The following is a 12,885-nucleotide window of genomic DNA, read 5'->3' on the forward strand; positions in this document are numbered from 1 at the left end:
AGAAGAAACTTTCCTGAACCACTTGAGAGTAAGATGCTGTTACGATACCCCATCACCCCTGAATTCTTTAGTTTGTAATTCCTACAAACAAGGACATTCTCCTACCTAAGCGAAATGACCACCATCAAAACCAGGAAATTAACGGTGAAATCTTCATACCATCTACTCCACGGATCTCATTCAAGTGCATTCTTTTCTCTATGATTCATATATTGAATTTTCATTGATGATTTTCCTTGATGTCAGCTGCTTGGGAGAAAATACAGATTATTTTTATTAAAAATGTGTCCTTCACATTGTCCTTGAGCAAACAAGGTGAGAGTTTTTCGGAACACGTGGGAATGTATGGGTAAATGGGGGCAGATGCGCGGTCTGTGATCTCAGCGCTCTGTGGAGGGATGCTTGGGCTGGGACCCCAGAAGAAGGACTCAAGTCTCCCACCCCCACTCAGTTGCGTTCCCTTTTTATAGAGCAGGCATGAGAGTGGCCTTGCCAACTGGGATGCAGTGTCTGCCTGGGCATCGGGCAGTCTGAAGTTAGATGGCAGCTGTTCAGGAAGTTAGTTGTCTGTAGCGCCTGCTGCCAGCACCTGTTGACCTGTGGGAAGTTGCCTTTGGGCACAGCCCCTCCTGCTGGGGGACGGGGAGGCTCTGGACCCATTCAGACTGTTGCCAGGCAACCTGAGTCTTCAGGGTCAGACAATCCTGTTTGTCTTTCCCCAAAGTATATAGACGATTCGTAAAGAAAGCCTATCTTAAGTAAAGTTGAGATTGTTGAGGGAACATTAAATAGGACTTTTTTGTTGCCTCTCTCCCTTCCATTACTGCTCGCAGAGGTTACAGATTTGAAAGAACTTTTAGATGATCTGCACTCACGGTCACTTGAAGAGAGGCCACAGCGGGTGGGGTGATGTGCATATAGGCTACACTACTGACTGCCTCATACCATGGTCTTTGGCCCTTGTGGTGTTTTTGATTCCTAATAGTTCGTGTTTTAATTTTAGTGTGTTTATAGTTTTTGAAGCTATACTAGAAGGTGTAAAACTGGCATGGGAAACAGTCTTACCTAAATGCAAAAGGAGGAATTAAACCAGACATTTATCATTGTTAGAAATTCTAAAAAAAAAAAAAAAAAATGGACCCCCTGAGCCTATGCTGTGATGATATGGTCCCAAATTAGGAGTAGCCTCAGTGGGGCACGGTGATTTTACTATCCACTACTTATAGGATGCATAAATAGAACTACTCAAGTGGTTTGAGTTGAATAACTTTGCAAAATTAACTATTTAATCATTTAGGGCCGCGTTTCATCATTTTGTCTGGAACATATTTAAATCCATCCTCTATCAATGCCGTAGGAAACCTTCCCTCTAGACCTGCGTGTCCAATATGGTAGCCACTAGCCACATACGGTTCTATACACTAAAGTTACAATGAACTAATTTAAATTAAGAACTTAGTTTCTCAGTCACGCGAGCCACATTTCAAGAGCTCAATAGTCACCTGTCTCTAGTGGCTACCTCACTGGATAACGTGGCTATAGAACATTTCCATCATCAGAAAGTTGGACAATTCAAAACCTTGAATTGTCCAATGTCCAGATCTTATCAAAAGCCTGTTTAGAGAAGCAATATTTACAGAAGGTTGGTGGAAGAGGATCCATTCCTATGGTTTCTTTCTTTTTTTTTGCGGTACGCGGACCTCTCACTGTTGTGGCCTCTCCCGTTGCGGAGCACAGGCCCCGGACGCGCAGGCTCAGTGGCCATGGCTCACGGGCCCAGCCGCTCCGCGGCATGTGGGATCTTCGCGGACTGGGGCCCGCGTCCCCTGCATCAGCAGGCGGACTCTCAACCGCTGCGCCACCAGGGAAGCCCCATTCGTATGGTTTCTTTGAGCTTTAGACTCGAATCAAGCAAGACCATCAACAGCATTTTTGGATGCCGTCGTCCTGGCTCTCTACAGAGCTGCTTGCATTGAGCCACGTTTTGGGATTTTGTCCAAGAACTCATTAAGCTATAAACACGTGTATTGCTGTGCCAGCAAGTGAAGAATCACTCAGGTATGATGAGTGCCAGTTTGAGGGCATTCACCAGCCAAATCTGGGAGAAACTGAGCAGTAAATTAAACAGGATAAAATGGATTAAAGAATAAATCCAGCATGGAAATGAGTCCACACTGATGTGTGGAGGAAAATGCTGGACCATAAAATGCCAACAAATAAATGCAGAAGGAATGATGGAATTAGAACATCACCACTTGACACCCTCCATGGTCATAGCTGTTTCAAGCAAGAATCAGCAGTAAAAACTAGAGGGGGAAAGTTGGAACAAAATATTTGCTTAATTTCAAGATATCTATTTACAAAATATTTCTCAATTATAAGAAACAGTGACTTCAGGGACTTCCCCGGCGGTCCAGTGTTTAAGACTCTGCGCTTCCACTGGAGGGGGGCACGGGTTCGATCCCTGGTCAGGGAACTCAGAACCACAGGCCACACGGTGCAGCCAAAAAAAAAAAAAAAAGGAAAGAAAAGAAATACTGACTTCACAGTGGGGAAAACCTGGCAGACACTACCTTAAGCAAGTGTTCAGAGTTGACATCATCAGGGTGAGAAGAGTAGGTACGCTGTGTCTCCTGACGGGTCACACTGAGAACGCGATACTACCAAGATACTCGTGCCAAAACATGACCTGAATATAATCATGAAGAAACACTGGACAAACCAAAACCGAGGGCCATTTTACAAATATCTGGCCCGTACTATTCAAAAATGTCAAGGTCGGGCTTCCCTGGTGGCGCAGTGGTTGAGCGTCTGCCTGCCGATGCAGGGGACACGGGTTCGTGCCCTGGTCCGGGAGGATCCCACATGCCGCGGAGCGGCTGGGCCCGTGAGCCCTGGCCGCTGAGCCTGCGGCTCCGCAACGGGAGAGGCCACAACAGTGACAGGCCCGCGTACCGCAAAAAAAAAAGAGAACATCCTTGTCCTTGAAAATACACACTGAAGTATTTAGGAGTAAAGGGGCATAATGTCTCCAATGGTTTAGAAATATGTATATATGTATGCATATATAGAGAGAAATAGAGAAATTGGGGTGAGGAGGGAGGGAGGAGTGGGGAGAGAGAGAGAGAGAGAGAATGATAAAGTATATATAGTAAAGTATAACACATGCAACATTCGGAGAGTCTGGGTGAAAGTGTAAAGGACTTTGTACTGTTTTTGCCATTTTTCTCTAGGTCTGAAATTATGTCAAAATGGAAATAAACAAAAAAACGATCTCATGAAAATCCATTACTATTTTTGTTGTGGGAGGTTTAAGCTTCTCTGCATCTCTGCTGTGAAACTTAATATGAGAAAATTCTTCTAGAGTTAAAAGCTAGAAAAGCTTTGCGTCCCCCCAAAGACTTTTTCGTTTCTCTTTTTGCCTATTAAAAGTGTACCTGTTTCTCTTTTCACTTTGAGCTGCAGAAAGCTCAGAGCTAAATTTCTGGCTAACTGTAGCCACGATATAAGACCCTATAGGAAATTCTCTGTGTTCTATTTATCCCCGTTGGTGCTGTGCTTTTTATATTTCCCTCATCTTGATGTCTTTTTGGTTGTCTGTGTGTTTATTCATCTGCCACGAATCCTCTGTGGACCGAAGCAGCAGGTACATAACAACTCCAATTTCAGCATCACTAGATTCTAGGCCCTGCTCTCCGTACTGCCCACCCTCTGTCTTATTTAATGTACACACAACTCCACCAGGTGGCTGCTAATACTTCTCTCCCCATTTTGCAGACGGGGAGACTGAAGCCCGGAGGTATTAAGGAGAACACAGGCTCACGAGTTTAGGAAGCGGGGGGACCACGGGTTGAACCTAGGCAGTTGGTCCCCTCAGCTGCAACTGTTAACAAAGTGGAACTGTATTGCTTCTTGAAAGGTGAGAATCAGAGGGAGGGAAGTCATTTCATTTATGCACAAAGGTCCTCTCCGCACAGGGTTTGTTCTCAGGCAAGGGTTAAACCGTCTGGGAAATAAATATAAAATTAGCATGTGGAAATACATCATAAGAGAGAGGGAACTTTAGCAAAATAAAGAGTATTTTCCCTGAAATTTTTATATAAATAGTTCAAGCCAATTACATTCACGGATGATGCACTCATGTATCATATTGGAGAAGAACTGGGTCAGGCTAGAAAAAATTTGTAGGGAGTCACAAATGCTGTAAAGATGTCAAAGTGGTAGAATGAGTGGTGATTTTTTTCCCCCCCTCATTGTCCTTTGGGGAAAACAGACTGATACAAACTGCAAACTTAAAGCCAAGAGACTGAGTAGAGAAATGTGGTTTTGGGGTCAACCGTTGGAACCTACAACTGACAATCGAAACAGCCGATGCATTTACTAGTTCATCAGCTCCGGATGTCTCCCCCAGCACCCAGGCTGGCACATCTGGAGTCCCAGGGACCCACAGAAAAGGCTGCCTTCCCGGTGTAAAGATGTGTAATCCAAGGGCTGGGCAAAGCACCTATTTCTCTCTTCCTGGAGTGCAGTTACCCTGCCACCTGGCCATCGCCTAACAAGAGCGGGACCTTCCGGTCAATCTAGCTCATAAAACCCAGATTCTTCCTCTAAAATTTACTGTAAGTTATAATTATAAGCAAAAGCACTTCTATTCATTTCCAACATAAAAGCTTGTGCAGATATAAACTAAGCTATGCTCAGCACCAAAGAAATTAACACCAGGAACAGAGGCTGGCCACAGCTGTACGTAGGGTAACCAGTTTGTGAATTTTCCAGTTGTATCACTGAAGGTCCTGTGTCCCAAAGTAGCTTTACTATTCTGTTGTTTATCTTTGCTGCAGGATCACTGCTGATACATACAGGCACCTTTGTGCAAATTAGGAAAGGAGGATTCCTCCTTTTGGCAGACCGACCAGAAAAGCGTTTTCCTTCTCCCGCGCTGGCGGAAGGCAGTCTCAAGCCTGGGCATGCAGCTTGGCGATTAGTGTGTGACATGGATTTTAACCCCACTTGAGGCCCTGTGAAAAGCACAAACACACATGATGGCTCTGCTTTGCTGGGATCACAAACTCATGGCCCAGGCCCTAACCCATGGCTAGGTTTATTTGGTCTGTTTTAAATATATTTTACTTACTAATGTTTGAAATTCAGGAGACCCTACGTTAAAAATACAGACTTCTGCTTTTCTTCAAAGATCTAGTAATACTGCACCTTCCTTCTCCCCTGGCAGAAACAGGCTGGAGTCAAGCCGTGCTAATGTGTTGCTCTGCAGACCTCCGTGCTCCCCATCAGCCCAGTTGTAGAAGACTCAAAGGCCAAGTAGAAAGCGTCCTTCCTTAATGCCTTGTATTGTTTTCCCTAAACCCAATCAGCTTCATTCATACTGTGACTGCCTAGCCCCCGCAGGCTTTTAAGCATCCGGTCCGTGTTACAATCTGTCTCTCTGATCACAAGGTGACACACAGCAGCAAGTTCGAACCTTACAGGCTCTTGGTTTTAAGCTAAAAAGCAAGAGCATCTCTGAGTCCTGCCGTATCTCGTTGCATGCTATTGGCTCTTAGTAGGGCCAGACCAAACCTTACAACAGCATGTGAAGGTCTTGAATGTTGCATTTCTGTACTTCCATTTGTTTGCAATCTCACATTTTTCATATCTTTAATGTATGGTGGCTTAAAGGAAGGATAATGGATTTACACTGTGTTTAGATTTCAGGGAGAGTAAAGTTTCTAGGAGGGCATTGTTCTTGAGCTATATTTAGGCGAAGGTGAAGGAACCTAGGAGCTGGATGATTATTTCAGACTGAGGGGCTGGGACGAGGAAGCACAATCTGTGCGCAGGGTGGGGAAGGAGAACAAGCGCCCGGCACTCCTGAAGACTTTCCTGGCTATGTCTTTCTCCCTCCCTCTACAGAGACTGAAGCTATTTGTGACGCACATCTTCTGTAAGCCTCAGCCAGAAATATTTGCCGAAATAAAGGCCATCTGTCCCGATGGCTGAATGCCAAGTTGTAGGGATCTCCCGTGGAATATGAAACAAGAAAATGAATTTATTCTAGAGAAGGAAGACCTGACTTTGACCCTCTATGGGCTTTAACACTCCCTGGCCTTCAGGGGATATCCAGAAGCCAGTGAGGTCAGGCTCCCCAGTATTCCAGCGCTCTCAGTAGAGCACAAGCCTTCCAGGAGCCACTGTGTATGCAAATGTGTCTCTTTTTGAATCAAAGAAGATGTTTGCTGGTCAGCATGGTGCAGTGGGCACCCAGTGAAATGGCCCAAGGGAAGGATCTGGTAGATAGCAACTGATGACGCAGCGAGCAAGGGGTGACAGCAAAGTCCTGGAGACTGTGAGAGGCAACAGGATTTAGAACCCAAGTGGGGAGGTGAGCCTTGGCTAGAATGGAGGTCTTTTACTCAGTGAACATAGGTGAACCTGAGTATACTCGCAGCCCAGGGGGTAGTGTGATGGTGGGAAGATGAGTTACTTTAAGCAAGTGGTTTTCCCCCAAACTGAGGAGTGGCATTTAATCAGAGGCGTTAATGTGAGTTTTCATGGGGAATGTTGACACGGAACTTAGGATATGGGCAGGTATGAGGAGGGGGACGGGAAGTGGGAACTTTGGGGTTCCCCAGTAGCATGTGGGCGCTGTCTATGGAACAGAGGAGGGAGACAGGGAAGGGGGGACCCCAGGGGGAAGTACAGTTCTCTCTCTGTGGTTTTACTTGGGCTGCCGATGCTAGGGCTGAGCTAATGAATATTCGCCAGAATCTTTGAACTAAGTGCCCACAGACTGCTTTTTCCTGACCTAAATCCTTGCAGAAACCAAATTCTACTGAGTTAATCAACAAGGTCAAGAAAGTATAGTCCTCTCAGGGGAGAGAAGATAAGACAAGAGCTGGGGAACATGCCTCAGCCCGATGGCCCAAGGAGGAGGGACCAGAGTCCATGTCACCAGGTATTGACACAGATTCAAGCGCTTCCTTTGCAGACAGGCCTGGGACAGCTGTCTGAGTGGAGATGCCCGACAGTCCTTTCCTACTAAAACACTGTCACTCAGCATTCCTTTCACTAATCAATAAAGCCAGTGAGTATGGAAAAAGCACACTGTTGAAGGCTGAGATTTAGAAAGACGGAGAAAGAAATGTTAAACTGATTATCAGATTGCTTCGGAACGACATTCTCCTTTTGCTTGCGGAATCACAATGTGGGTGGCAGAACGGAGTATATTTTTGTTTTTTAATCGCTGACTCAACCCAGTAGTAAAGTAACGGTTCTGCCATAAAGCATGATGTGGTTAGAATGACTCAGAGGGACAGCTCAGGTGGGAAACCGCGGGACACTAGCTAATTCTGCAGCTCATGAAGGACACAGGAAGCTTAAATAAAATGCACGATTCTGCTACAAATTTGAAGGAAACTAAAAATTCAAAGCAAGGATCCATTTGCTGACAATGAAAGTGGTAGAATGTTTCTTGCGATCTCTTAAACTGAACTCTCAGGACTCTGTTAGATGGACTGGTATCGGAATAAAGCACCCCAGACATGCTCTGGTCAGCTGGTTTGTTAGAATTCACTCCTGCAGACTTTCTGCCATCTTTGGTCCCAACTAAGCAGTGTTCTGGTTAAACACAGGATTATGTGATCGAATTCCATGCAAATCCTCACAGGCGTTTAAGGCAAGCAGCAATTTAGGATTTAGAAAAGTGGTTTTCAATTTCTAGAAAACAGAACTCACAGAACATCTTCCACCACAGCCCAGAATATAAACACACACTGGTTCTAAAAGCTGGAAACGTTTCACAGAACTTTATCTACTCTTACAATGTATATTGTATTCTGATCTATTCTATTCTACTCTATTCTGTCCATTTAAAAAAACTTGCTGTTGGAAGCCCACAATTGAATTTATACCCACTCATGCGTTGGGTTGTGAACCAGTTAGGAAAACACAGGTTTGGAAAATGTATTTGTCAAAGTAAACCAAACCAAACACACAGATATTGAGATCAGAGTAGTGGTTACCAGAGGGGCAGGGGCCAGGGTGGGGAAGGCAAAATGGGTAAGGGGGGTCTACTGTATGGTGACGGATGAAAACCACATTTTTGGGGGTGAGCAGGCTGTAGGGTATACAGAAGTAGAACTTTAATGTTGGACGCATGAAACATAAACCAATGTCACCTCGATAAAAAATAAATTAAAAAAATGCATTTTTCTCTACTTCATTTATCTATATAGGGGAGTGATAGACAGCCAAGATTATAAACTAGAAAGCATTTGATATTGATCTTCAAGGACATCTGATTTGAAGAACCAAGTTGACGAAGTATTTGTTTTTAAAATAATAACTGCCACTTATCGCTTACTCTGTACCCATTACGATTTTAAGCTCTTCACAAATGTTTCCTCTCATCTTCATAACAACTTTTCAGTTCAAGGTACTATTTATTACTCCTGTCAAGGGAAGAACCCCAGCCTCATAGAGGACGGCAAGAAGTAACGAGGCTCCAAAGGAGGTGACAAAGCAAGCCAGGCGATCGACTGGCCATAACGCCGTAGTTTGGGGAAGTAAACAAGACTCCGTGGACCGGAGTGAGGTAGTTTGTTACGCTCAGCACAGCAAGTGACAGCAGCTCAGCGTGATGGAACCAGTGTCCCTGACCCTACATCCCATGGGATGGGCCCAACGGCAGCTGTGGGTTGTGCTGTAGCTGAGGTCCAGGGCCAAGGGCCCAGCACCCTTTACAGCAAGAGTGGACAAGCCAGTCCCACGACCAGCAGGGCGAGCAGGGTGCACTGCAGTCATGCTGTGGTTCCCTGTGTGACTCAGCTACACAAAGGGCTCAGGATGGAGGATGGGAAGGCCTTGTAGGTTGGCATCTCAGCAAAGACACGTGGGGTCCTCGGGCCTCATGGTGGTCTGCTTCTCCCAGTAAGTCCCCATCTTACAGTTGAAGTACTTGAGGCTGAGAGACATCATTTACTTAAATTCACACGAATAATGCAGAAGGGCATACCTTTAATACATCTGCTTGATTCTGATGCAAATGCCCTTTTCTCTCTGCCACTGAGTTGACCTTAAATTTATAGGATAATTTAAGGAGAATTAATATCTCTAACAATTGATTTTTTGCAGTTGCTAAGGTCAAAAGCTTAAGAGTCACTCTACCACGTTGGATTTGATCCCAAATCCAATCTGGTGCCTTTCATCCAGGATATACCTAAAGATACTGACACTGATTACGGACGAGTAATAGTAAAGGACATTATCCATGCACACAGATCATTTCACACATAGACAAGCATAGAAGTGGGAACAATTCCTAGAAGTGGAATTTCTGGTATTTGTGATTTTGACAGGCACTGCTGAATTGTCTTTCATAAAGGTTGTATAATTTACACTCAAAAAACTTTGTAGGAGAAAGCCTGTTTCCTCACACCTTCCAAAATGGTATTAACAAACTTTTCAGTCTTTGCCAACCTCATAGGAGAAAAATGGAATCTCACTGCAGATTTCATTTCTCTTATTATGAGTGAACATCTTTTTCTTTAAGTCATTTACATTTCCTTTTCTAAAACTGTCACATTCTTTGCTCATTTTTCTATTGATAATTTCTTCTCTTGATAATTTCTAAGAGTTTTTTCTATGTATATATATTGAAAGTAATTTTTCTTTCAAAAAATAATTTTTTTTTCAAAAAGAAAAATAAAGTTTGTTGTCTTATTTATGGAAATTATTTCTATGCAGAGCTTTTTCATTTTTACGTCATCCAACTTAGCATTTTCTTTATGGCTTCAGGGTTTTGTGTCCAACATAAGGAAGGTCGTCTCATTCTGAAATTATATACTTAAGAATCATTTTTTTTTTCATTTTTTTTTCTTGACCTATGGAAATTACTATGATGTAAATAGTGAGACAGGAATGCCTTTCCTTTCCTCCCCCCAGGTGGCTATCCAGTCGTTCTAATACCAGTTATTGAAGAAACTGTATTTTCTACAGAGATATCATAAATTACTGTATATATTAGGTCCATTTCTGGATTCTATTTTATTTCATTGAACACAGAAGGTGCCAGTACCTTATCACTTTAATTCCTGTTGCTTGAAGTATGTTTTACTAATGGGTAGAACTAATCTTGCTTTATTACTCTTTTCAATATTTTTTTCTGGCTGTTTTAGTGTGCTTGGTTTTCCTTAAGAACTTCAGAATAAGCTTTTTTTTTTCTTTTAAAAATCAAGTTGCAAAAAAATAAAAAATCAAGTTGTGAGTTCACTGCGATTACCTTAAATTTTTAGGATAATTTAGGGAGAATTAATGTCTCGGACAAAACCGACTTTTTGCAATTGCTCAGGTCAAAAGCTTAGGAGTCATTATTATATGATTTCTGGCTGGCGCCACACGGCTTGTGGGATCGTAGCTCCCCGACCGGGCCCTCAGCAGTGAAAGCGCAGACTCCTAACCGCTGGACCGCAGGGAATTCCCTAGGAATCATTGTTGATACACATCTATTTATTTCTCCCACATCCTTCATGTGATCTGTCAGCAAATCCCGTGAGCAGTTCTCTCAACACACATCCAGAAGCTGATCACTGCTCACCCACCTCCACCTCCCATCCTAGTTCAAGCCATCATTATTTTCACCTGCATTTCTGCAACAGCTTCCCCACTGGTCTCTCCCTGCCTCCCCTTCTGCTTCAGTCCATCCCCAACACAGAAGCCACAATAAACTGTTGAAACAAAAGTCAGATCGCCTCACTCCTCTGCTCAAAGCCCTCTATAGGATGGAATATTATTCAATCATGAGAAAGAGGAAATCCCGCCATTTGTGACAACATGGATGGAACTTGAGGGCCTTGTGCTAAGTGAAATAAGCCAGACAGAGGAAGACAAACACTGTATGATGTGCATGTGGAATCTGAAAAAAGCTCAACGCGTAGAAACAATGTGGACGGTGGCTGCCAGGGGCTGGAGGGTTGGGAGATGCTGGTCAAAGGGTACATACTTCCAGCTATAAGATGAATTAAGTTCTGGGGATCTAATGTCCAGCATGGTGACTATAGTTAACAATACTGTATTTTATGCTTAGCAAGGCAAATAGATATCCTAACTGTTCTCACCACACGCAAAAATAATTATATGAAGAGATGGAGGCGTTAAATAATCATAGTGTGATAAGTGTATCAAATCATCACATGGTACTTACACAATGTTATATGTCAATTACAGCTCATAAAGCTGTGGGAAAAAACCCTCTAGAGGCTGTCCACCTTACTCAGAGTAAAAAAAAAAAGACTTGGAGAAAAAGATACTAAGGGAAAAACTTAACAGATGGCATTTGTCAGCATGTAGTGGGAGTGAAGTTTTTCTCTTAGCAGATGGATGGCCATTCTTGTAACCACTCCATGATTTCTCCGTTATCATGAGAATTTTAAATAAATAGCATCCACCAATTAAAATTTTATCTTTGAGCAGCCCCTGGAAGGCGAGCAATATTTAGTGTGTTCCGCATTTATCAAATGAAACGGCCAACTGACAAATCCTAGAGTTAGTCATCTTCAGAGAAATAGGACAGAAAAAGGAGGAAAAGTTTTCACTTTTAATTTTTCACATTTGTGTTAAAAAAGAATCACACTATTGGGTAGAATTTGAAAAAGGTGTGATTTTAAGAATTCAAAACAGACAGTGAAAAGAATGTAGGAATTAATAAAGTGTTTGCATGCACTGAAACCTCAGAGGGATTCAGATTTTCCGAGGATACAAGGGTCCAAGTCTTAGTATGTTCCTTCGCAAATGAGGTGGGCAGTGATCCAGAGCACCTACTGCCCTCCGTAAAAACACATGCAGTGTCACCCTGCGGTAGCCGCAGAATGAAACTCTGGAGCATATAAGGGCAAAGGCTTCTTCAGTCTACACACAGTGAGGCTGCTGAAGCTTGTCCTCTGTAATTCCATACATGAAAACCTTTCTCATCTCCTTCTGCATTCTAAACACGGTCATAGATTAAAACTTTCAAGGCTAATTTCTAACCACTTAATTATGAAGCAAAATGATTTCATCTGCATCCTCCCCCCAACCCTGGGGACAGTTTCCTCCTTTTATAATTTGCATTCTCTTTTATGAATGAAATAAGAAAGAACTGATCATAGAGACGGTTTGTTGTTTAAAGCATCAAGAAGAGTGTCCCAACAGGCCAAATCTAAAAAGACCTCTTATAGCACCAGAAGGCTGCAGAGAAAACGAGCAAGGTCACTTCAAACTTCCCAGCTGCCAGCAGTAACAAATAGGGGAAAATGGACAGGGGTGGGAGTGTTTCCTGTCTATCTTATCACCACCATCAGCAGGTTATAATTTATTTTGGAAACTGGATTGATACAGCAAACCCAGGAAGAAAATGCTCACACCTCTAGAAATGGTGGGAAAATTGAACTAATTTTCTTATTTTGGGTTCTTTTCAGTATGAAATTAAAGCTATTAAAATTATTTATTTATTTACTCGGGTATTAGCTCTTAGGTGTTCTCTTCAGTTCTTCATATAAGCAAAAACTGTAAATCTGTAATAGTGAAAATTCTTGCAGGACAAAGTCATTAAAAAAGTCCTACTCCAAATCCAACGTTTTGCTCCTTTCCCATTATACTATGCAATGTGGCTTTAACTTGTCTTCGGTAATAATGCAAAATTAATGACAAATGTTATTAGCACTCTGAAAGGCATATTTTGTCTTTTTAAAAATTAACAGTTTTCATATAAAATTTGTTCCATCTTTTGTATACTTTCATCAGCGGCTTTCAAACTTTTTTTCACCATTACTCACTTTAAGAAATAAATTTTATATAATACTTACACATACACACCCCAAAATACCCTTACAACATGTAGTATATACTGGTATT

This window comes from Phocoena sinus, chromosome 21, assembly GCF_008692025.1.
Source record: "Phocoena sinus isolate mPhoSin1 chromosome 21, mPhoSin1.pri, whole genome shotgun sequence".
NCBI lineage: Eukaryota > Metazoa > Chordata > Mammalia > Artiodactyla > Phocoenidae > Phocoena > Phocoena sinus.